The sequence below is a fragment of the Asparagus officinalis genome, chromosome 3 (genome assembly GCF_001876935.1).
Source record: "Asparagus officinalis chromosome 3, Aspof.V1, whole genome shotgun sequence".
Taxonomy (NCBI): Eukaryota; Viridiplantae; Streptophyta; class Magnoliopsida; order Asparagales; family Asparagaceae; genus Asparagus; species Asparagus officinalis.
In genome coordinates, this window is record NC_033796.1 from 79,433,750 (window position 1) to 79,444,469 (window position 10,720).

At 40.2% G+C, this 10,720-nt stretch overlaps 1 long non-coding RNA gene across 1 annotated transcript; it reads left to right on the forward strand.

The window, feature by feature from the left end:
* LOC109832351 lies at nt 8,612-9,765 on the forward strand. Its single transcript, XR_002244723.1, has 3 exons — nt 8,612-8,727; nt 8,806-8,893; nt 9,444-9,765. It is a non-coding gene; the product is annotated as an uncharacterized LOC109832351 (long non-coding RNA).

Below are 10,720 nucleotides of genomic sequence, written 5' to 3' on the forward strand. Positions count from 1 at the left end.
TGCTAATTTTAGCACATTATAAAATTTTATGCACTCTCAGGAGCGCATAATTAGAATCTACAGTATTCAGAAGATGGAAACATATCTAACCTTAGAGGAAAAAAAGGCTATACATACAAGTTCGCAAAATAATAAGAGTCCCTTGCCACAAGAGTTAAAATCGAACACTTCCTTTGCAGGTACACTGGTCATTACTACCAAAATATTAAAATTATCTTGCACAAAATGCATACCAAGTTTTCGCAATTCTGAGAAATTTGTGATGGCTTGTGCTTAAACTATATGACTGACTGGTGAATCTGATCTACCTGTAATCAGTTTATTCAAATCCACCCTTTATGTTTGTTGGTCATGTTGCCATGGGTTTCGCTTATTAGAGTTTCTCCATAGTCAGTTTCATTGTTTTCCTACTTTTAAGGCAGTTCAGGAAGCAGTGGCTTTTACCCCAATGAAGGCTTTTCTTTATCTTGTCCATTCATAATTCACTGCTTATCTTGAGACTTGATAAAACAGTGTTTTCTTCTTTAACTTTCTGGAACATAAAACACACACCCTAATTGCATTAGTTGTTATTATCAAACTATATTTTATGATTCTGATGGATTAGAACTTTTTCATGCAAGTTTCAGATACTTCGGGACTGTTTGTGGGAAAATTTGTAGTAAAAAGACAGTGAAAGAAAATTGACTTGTATTCTCTCAAAATCGATTACAATTTCGATTTCCTCATTACAAAAGAGAGGAGAATGAATTTGATTCTCCCCTTTGTTTAAAAGTGGGTTCTTCTTGGTAGCGATGGAGTGCCTCCTTCGATTGCTTGCGTCGAATTTGCTCTCCGTTAACAATCCGACCGTCTTTTATCTTATGGAAACAATGAACTTCTGTGGAAAGTTTGATGAATAACTCTTAACGAGTTTTTAGAACTCAGAACGAGTTAGAACTCTGTGAAAAGAGTTGTTAGAACCAAAAATTCGGTTAATGGCCAAGCAGATTTTCTGTTGCTGAAGGATTCTTTTAGATTTGATCCTCTGAATCTGAGTTAAATCTTCTGCTTCGAAGAATTCGCCTCTGCTATCTCCAGAGAAAAAATCCCAAGCTCCCAACCTCCTTGTGCGGTTTAGATGCTAAAAAATCCAACCCCCTACTCCGTTGGGTTTGTTGAGGTTTTATAGGTGGATAAGAGGTTGTAACTACCCTCTAAATCCGCTCCTAAGTGGGCGTGATTTTCTCAGATCGTGGGGAAAACAGTTCTGAAACCGTTCGACTCATATTTGAATGAGTCAATTACGCCCAATCTGGCGTTCAGAACCCTAACTTCGCGTCTTGGAATTAAGACGCGAGGTTGGGTGTTGACTGAACGTCAAAAACGCGAGGGCCGCTCGCGTTTTGCTTGTTGCAGCTTGGAAACGCGGGGGTCGCCTGCATTTCAAAAATCGTAACGCGAAGATGAGGTCCGCGTTTTAGAAGAGGCTAGTTGATTTGTAACTTCTTCTGTAGAGCGTTACAAGGACTATTGTTCAGTAATCCTCACTTTAGCTGTTGTGAGGCGTGAAAGTCGTCAGATTGTAACTTTCACTGTAGATTGTGAAGACTGCTGAATAGAGTTTTCATCAGTTATCGGAAGTGTCGTTGAATTGTAACTCTTCTCGCTCTATGTGAAAAGTCCTCCATTTGCAGCTTTCGTTTGTTGGCATGAAAGCTATCTGATTGTAACTTTTATTGTTGGAGCTTGATGGGGATCAGCTATCCATTGTGATTTTTAGACAGCCTACAGGGACCTCATGCCACATAGCGATCAAAAGAGGGATAAGGCATCATTCCTTTTGGAGGTAAAGATTGGAGATAGTTAGAAAACTCAATAGAAGAGTGGTGCAGTTCGTTTTTGTGTGGTGATATTTTGTTAACTCTCTGGTCATTATGTAGGTTATAGAATATATCTGTTTTTTACTAGAGAAGGTGAACAAATATGAGTCTCCATACCCAGGATGGAGTGATGAAAATGCCAAATTAACACCATGGGTAATTTTTTTCTAACTAATGATAAATACTACATGTATGTCTGATATGTTAGTAAGCCACTCGACTTAATCCTCGAACCATCAGTTTATTTTTTGGTCATAATTCTGATGTTTTAATTATTTTGACTTCCTGGTATGTTTACATCTTGGGACAAATTTTCAAAACCAACCCTTTTACACATTTAATTGCAAAAACCAACCCCTTTTCATAATAATTGTAAAAACCGACCTGTTTTTAGCCCAGCGCTGAAAACAGGTCGGTTTTTGTAAAAAAATCTCCGAAACATCACGGGAGTTCAACTCCCATGAAGTTTATGGAGAAATTAAACTTCACGGGAGTTCAACTCCCGTGAAGTTTAATTTCTGCTTAAAACTCCACGGGAGTTGAACTCCCGTGGAGTTACAGTCAGCAATTCCAGAGAATCGAGTCTCTGGTAAATTGTGACTGCAACTTCACGGGAGTTGAACTCCCGTGAAGTTGCAGTCCACAATAATTAAACACACACGATTATGTATATGAACAACAATTTATCTTCAAAAGTTCAGTATTTGAAAATTCAGGAAAGTTACAAAATTTATCAAAATAAGTTCATATACAACCCAATATAGCTCCCCTCCTTCCTCTCCCTCTCTTCCCCCTCCCCCTCGCTCTTCCCCGCCCCCCGCGCTGATGAGCCTCGACTATCTGAGTATCCGGCTGTGTGTGAGGCTGCGAAGTGCCGGCTCCATCAGCATGTGAAGTGCCGGCTTCATCAGCATGTGAAGTTCCGGCTCCATCAGCATGCGAAGTGCCGGCTCCATCAGCATGCGAAGTGCCGGCGTCATCATCACGCGGCCGTCGACGTCGAGCGTACGCCCATCCAAATGAGCAAGACCTGTCCTCACGACCTGCGAACTCGTCGGCGTGAGTCTTATGGAACACCTGCGCTATGCTCTTCTTGATCCTGCTGAGGAGACCTAACGCCACCTGATCATGAATCTCAGTCACGTGCGCATCAATATCAGCATCAATGCTATCTAAAACACGAACCTGCGTGGTAAACAATTTATTAAGTATCAACTCAATAAAAAATATTATAATTTAGCTTAGAAACTTACGTAATCTCTCTCGTTCATCCCACTAGGGATGTAACTATCTGTCGGTGGGCGTGGCATGTGTCCAGCTAAAGGCTGTGGGTCACGCGTGATCCATCTACGTGTGATACCCCAATACCAACGCATATACGTGGTATAGTCAACAGCTGTGGGCCTCGTATCCTGTATGCAATCCCACCTCTGAACCCACCTGCCTATGTAGTCCGCACGGACTACGGCCCAGTCAGTCCGGTGCGATGTAGGGCGCCGCCGACGATTGATCTGCTCGACAGGATCTGGAATATGCTGAGAGAGTGTAAACTGCCGTAGCACACGGTCCGGTACATGCATCTCTACGATCTCCCAACAGATCAATGGAACTCTGGCTCTCCACTTGAACTGAAATAAAATAAAACATTTATCAATATCATACAGAAAAACTATAATATTCATACTTCTTGAGTTTTATATTTACCTGTTCATGCTGGAGGCCATCAAGCTCATTTCGGTAAAACTGACGGTGACGCGTCGCTGATTTGTACTGAGCGTATCGCACGTTATACCTATATGCAGAATAGCGAATATATAAGTAAAAATATTCAGGTTACGAATGAAATATGTGTGTGTACAATTATACCTGTATGCCAACGGATACTGCCCCTCTAAGTCACGGTGCATAAGTAAAGTGGGTCGTCCAATATGAATGCGCTCCCATGACCAAATCTGTATCAACGTACAGCATCCCTTGAATTCTTTATTCTGCATCAGAGATACTCTACTCAATTCTCGATACAAATATGCCAACACCGCACTGCCCCACGATAGTGCGCCGCATACACCAAAATCCTCCAGCAGTGGCAGCCATCGTGCATGTACGAGAGTCTTGCTCGCATCAGGAAATAGTACGCACCCTATCATGTGCAATATGTATGCACGAGCATGAAACTGGAGCGTCTCATCAGAGGCATCCTCTGGTATGTCGCCCTGAAATGTCTGACGAAGCCACGATAGCTTCATCGCACCACTCCTCAAGTCGGGAACCTGTCCAAGTAGCCGGCCACATACCTCCGGCCAACTATGATCGTCGGTGCCCGTAACTACCGGTCCATCAATCCGGAGCCCAAGTATGACGGCCACGTCCTGTAAAGTGATCGTGCACTCCCCTATATGCATGTGAAAGGTGTTGGTCTCTGGCCTCCACCTCTCAATCAAAGCAGTGATAAGCGGCCAATCAAGCCTGATATAACGAATCGTCGAACACGGTCGAAAACCGGCCTGAGCGATCAAAGCTAGTACCCTCTCATCCTCTATGACCCATGCCGAATGACTATGGGAATGCTCGATCATCGTGTACTCTGGTACGGGCTGCACATAAAACGAGAATCAGTTTTAAGTATATTCATTAAAAAATTACATTAATCGAAGAAATATATATCTAATTTATTCGTATTACCTCTCCCGAACCAATATGGTCTGAACAATGACTCGCCTGAAGGTACAAAACGTCGGGATTCTCCGGTCCCGGATCCATAATGAATAGACCTGTGATTAAAATATGAGCATATATACAGAGTGCATGGGTGGCGGGAAATGTCGTTGGAGTGCTCTTGGAATTCCTTTCATCCTATCGGATATGAATGTAATATGCCGCGTCCCCACACTAGGGATATGATATCTAATGCATGCAAAAAACCAAGCCCAATTCTCTGTATTTTCAACATCAACCACTGCGAATGCTAAAGGAAACAACCCGCCATCCGCGTCAACTCCGGTTGCAACAAGCAAAACGCCTTTGTATTTACCATATAAGTGAGTTCCATCAATGCTAAGAAGAGGACGGCAATGACGAAACCCCTCAATACAGGGCCCAAATGCCCAAAATACACCGGTGAACCGCCGTTCTCCGCCATCAACGGGGTCCGAAGATACTTCGTAGACAGTCCCCGGATTTTCTCTTTTGAGTGCTTCAAGATAATGAGGTAAGATCTCATACGATTTATCCCAATCCCCGAATATTTTTATCATCGCCTTCCTCCTAGCATTCCAACACTTGTGATATGATACATCCAAGTTGGTGGCTTTATGCACTAAAAGACGGATATCTTTCGGCCTTAGATCAAGATCCTCCCTCAGATGCGGTAAAATCAATCGATATATAAAAGAAGAGGACGCATTCTTGTTATTCATCTCTAATCGAGGATTGCTACAAGTGTGGAGTCCATTGTATGCCGTGATTTTGAATTGCCCACCTACTCTTGAACCCGAGCGTGAATTAAGCTTCCACGGACACCTCGCATTGCCGTCGTGGTGTCCACTATTATCTTCGACATCGTCATCTTTGCGATAGAAACAAACCACATTATAGCTTGTAGTATTATTTTTGGTTGGCCTGAACTTCACATTTTTTGCAATGGAATACGTGCGAATAGCATGGATCAATTTCTCCTTACTCTCGTAAAGATCTCCCTTGATGAATGAGAAGTCCTCGGCCTGTGTATCAACACCGCTATTAGTGCCAATAGGAACACTTTCCATCGCGGAGTTATCAATCCATTCATCTCCTTGAAGTTCATCGGGCGGCGGATCCTCTAAGCCGACATACTCATTATTAACATAAGCCCCGTCGATGTGTTGGATTTCCCCGTCATCACGATCTATCACGGTCATGCTATTAATTTGTAATCCCTCCTCTTCATCATCATTCTCGGATTCAACACTTGCATTATCTTCTTGAATTCCCGTGTTAGTATCGAAAGCATTCGAAGTGCCCACGAACGAAGGACCGCTCATGTATTGTGATTGTGTCCAACATTCATCTTGTTGAGGAGATAAAAAGCCTACAGAATCAACTTCAGGATCCTCCAACATGCGGGAATACATTCCTTCGTAGTTCAACGATTTGCCCAAATCTCTCTGATGTTTTTCAATGAACAATTCGACCGAACGCTTCTCGTCGTGTAAGACATGAATGAGACCCATATCGTAGTCACTTGATATTTGAATGCCACTTGTTCTGTTCTCCACAACAGGATAATTGCAAACCACACTGAGGTGATACTCACGTGAGTTAGTTAATGTAAGTTTGTGTAATTCATTAACCAACTCATCGAAAGTACACGATTTTGTTATGAACAACGGTCTCGTCGTGCCTCCTTCATAAACGGGCATATTATTCTCGAGGTAATTAATCTTCCCATCATAAGAACAGAGAATTACAATTCGATCATTCATCGTTACCTCTGAAGAGTGAAAAATTCAATATCAATATTACACGAAAAGCCAAATAAATATTGATTGTTACTAATTTTTACATTTAGGTAGTAACTCTAATTTCCACATTAATTGATAATTTCACCTCTAAATACGCAAAATTATTTAATACGTCTTCACAAAATTCGTAAATAATTCACAATTAAATTCTAAAATCTAATTTATATCATACATATGCAAAAATCTAAAATCTAATTTTTCTTCACAAAATCTAAATAATTCACAATTAAATTCTAAACTCTAAATACAATAATTTTCGAAATTATTGATAATTTCCCCTCTAATTTCACAAAATTATTGATAAATTACACACTAATTCTTCACAAATTTCACAAAAATTATTGATAATTTCCCCATTGATAATTTTCCCTCTATTTTTCACATTTATTGATAATTTTCCCTCTAATTTTCACATTTATTGATAATTTCCCATCTACTTTTCACATTTCTTCATAAAATTCATAAACAATTCATAATTAAATTTTAAAATCTAGATTCTTACATGTAATCACAATCAAATAGTGGGAGTATACAACAATTAGAGAGTATAGCTTTTTTTTGAAATAATTTACCTGTTTTCTGTGCCTGTATTGGCATGCCGCGTGCTCCCTTGAGCACGCCATTGAAGCTCTCAGACGCGTTCGTAGTCATCATACAGAACCGTCGACCGCCATCCTCACATAAAGCCCACTTATCAACATTGTTTGGACCCAAACTAGTTTCGATCCAATCATGTGCGGCTCGTGAAGTGAACTTGATCCTCTCTCGTATTTGTTCATAAACATATTTTTCTGTTGCACAACCGGCTTGCCAAAGTAAGTCTTGAACCTGAGCGTTTCCATACTTCTTCTTGAAGTTGTCTCTAATATGTCGCAAGCAATAGCGATGTGCATGTGGTGGCGGGAAATGTCGTTGGAGTGCTCTTGGAATTCCTTTCATCCTATCGGATATGAATGTAATCTGCCGCGTTCCCACACTAGGGATATGATATCTAATGCATGCAAAAAACCAAGCCCAATTCTCTGTATTTTCAACATCAACCACTGCGAATGCTAAAGGAAACAACCCGCCATCCGCGTCAACTCCGGTTGCAACAAGCAAAACGCCTTTGTATTTACCATATAAGTGAGTTCCATCAATGCTAAGAAGAGGACGGCAATATCGAAACCCCTCAATACAGGGCCCAAATGCCGTTGTATATGAACTTATTTTGATAAATTTTGTAACTTTCCTGAATTTTCAAATACTAAACTTTTGAAGATAAATTGTTGTTCATATACATATTCGTGTGTGTTTAATTCATGGTTGAATCATGTATATATTGTTGTTTGCAAATAAATTGGCATATATATGATTTACAGGTAAATATACAAAACCTGCACAGAAGCTGTGCATGCTGGGTGACCTGCAACTTCACGGGAGTTGAAATCCCGTGAAGTTGCAGCCTGCAACTTCACGGGATTTCAAGTCCCGTGAAGTTGCAGTGCAAATTTTCCAGAGACTCGATCTCTGGCAATTTGTGGACTGCAACTTCACGGGAGTTGAAATCCCGTGAAGTTGCAGTCACAATTTGCCAGAGACTCGATTCTCTGGAATTGCTGACTGTAACTCCACGGGAGTTCAACTCCCGTGGAGTTTTAAGCAGAAATTACGCTTCACGGGAGTTGAACTCCCGTGAAGTTTAATTTCTCCATAAACTTCACTGGAGTTGAACTCCCGTGATGTTTCGGAGATTTTTTTACAAAAACCGACCTGTTTTCAGCGCTGGGCTGAAAACAGGTCGGTTTTTGCAATTATTATGAAAAGGAGTCGGTTTTTGCAATTAAATGTGTAAAAGGGTTGGTTTTGAAAATTTGTCCTTACGTCTTGATTTGAGGTATGTTGCTAGATATATCTTCAACTCTTATCAAATTGGATCTCGTCCTAATTTCTTTTGATGCACCGCAGAAGTAGAGACATCTCTTTTTCCAATGTTATTAATCTTAAATGATCATCTAGAGTAGAAATTTGCAATCATTCGATCAATTTAATAAAGGACATGTTCAACCACCGGATCCTCTTCGACAAGTACCACCTCGGCTACTTCGGCAAGGTCAGCATGCGCTACTTCCACAGGCTCCGCAACAAATTCTACTGCCCCGCCGTCAACGTCGAAAAGCTCTGGTCTTTGGTCCCTGAGGACGTCAAGGAGCAGGTCAGGGCAGGGAAGGCGCATGTGATCGACGTGGGTCAATTTGGTTACTTCTAGGTTTTGGGGAGGAGGCGCTGTCGGTAGCCGTCTTGGGTCAGTTTGGATCTTGACAGCTTGCGGCGAGGATTGCGGTCTCGAATCTTCTCAAGAACACGCAGAAATCGTTCTCGGAGACGTAATGGAGATTCTTTTTTTTTATTCGAGTTTGATCTGGGAAATATCTTAAAACTGTGGTTTTTGAATTTGATTTCAGGGATTAAGGTGATGTATCATCATTATAGTGAGAGTTCAGGACTGGAAGCCCCCTGATTGCTGATGATGTTTGTGAGATGATCATGAAGGTAATGTCCTTCAATTTTGTCCAAAGTTTCTTACATTAATACGATCTGATGATATTTACTTGCAATTTTTTAAATATAAGGATATGAAAACATCTAATTAATATGTATGTCATGAGTGGTTCATGATTATATGATTATATCTTTTAATATAATATTAACCTGCAGAAATGGATATGAGCTCCATCTACTCCAAATGCGTTGGTGCTCATGCCTCTTAAGATTGCCTAATCTAAAAATTTTCATTGTGACCCTTAAGAGAATGTTAGTGACAATGCCCTGGCACGTCCTTTCGGAAAGTAAGTGTACAAATATGTGTAGCCTAGATCAATCTAAAGTTTCACTCCACTTGACATTATTTATATTGTTTTTTCGTATGTAATGGTATTCATGTCTTTGAAGTTGTGTTATCCTTTTGTATAATATTTTCGATGATATACATGAATATGTTTAAAACTATAACTATTTGTGAATATAACGTCAATAACTATTAAAATCTGTAGAGGCTTGAATTTTCTTTTTTCTATTTCTAAATTTCTATTACTTTTGGCAGGCATGGCATGATATAGATGGAGGTTGCAAGGTGATAGATGGTGAATGAGAGATTAGTTTGGTGTGTTGCAGTGGGAAGAAGCTAGAGACATGACGAAGGAAAGGCTTGCAGCGTTGATAAGACATGGGCTCACTGTAGTCTTTATTGTTCAAGTCTACTAATCATGGTTTATTTCTTTTCTGTTGTAGGTCTTTTGGGTAGGTTTTGATTTATTAGATTTGCATTTCAAATTTAGAGTTTGAGAGTGAAGGAGCGAGGAACCATGTAAACCTATGGTCTAAAGAAGTACATGCTTTGTAATTAGCATATTGTTGGATTTGTTCATAAAACATGTGTCAAACTCTTGTTATTTGTTTAATAGAATTGCTTTTAAATTTATTTACAAATGTTATTATTTATTTCATTTTAATGATCGTGAAAATAAGCAGTGATATTTACTTGGTTATTTTAGTTGTTAATATGCTTGAGCAAAAGGTTAGGATTTTTGACGTGAATATTTTATTGTTTTATAGAATTAAAAGTTAATCCTTATAGCAATGGTTGTCTCCCGTTGTTAATACATTATAGCAATGGTTGAGATTTGCTGACGTGGATTTTTTATTTTTTATTAAAAAAAATCTAATAGTAACGGTTGTACATGTATGAGTCGACTCATAACTAATGAGTCGACTGGTCAGAAACTTTTGCTAACAGGACTGGGTTTCGTGAGTCGACTCATGACAGTCATGAGTCGACTCAACCTGATGAGTCGACTCATGTACATGTATGAGTCGACTCACGAGCTAAAATCTGGATTCTTCGAATCTGCTGTTCATCGTCTCGTTTCACGCTTCTACCTGTGTTCTACTGTACTGTTTTACACCCCTATTCTCATGCTATTATGAGAATCATCTATCCTCAAGCTCCCATGAGGATCGCTAAGTTCCGAAGAGAAGATACACCCATATCATGTGTCCCATCTTTAGGAACTTGAAGTCCCATTTAAGTTAGAACTTTTGCTGAGGAAACTCTCGAGCTCCTCCATCTTTTCTGCACCATCTGGCCCTACTAGGAACCTGGTCTCGACGTCCGATCAGAAACATCACATCCATCCCACGTCTCGTCGTAATGACCTTTTTCCCCAAGTTGTAATCCTTTATCGATGGCTTTTCTGGAAGTCTAATGCACAGCGAGACAAACTTCTTGCTTGCATTCACTAGTCTCTTCGCTCGCGTCACCGTTTCCAAGCTTGTCTCCCTCGGAAGAGATGTCGAACGAAATATAAACCTTTCACCATC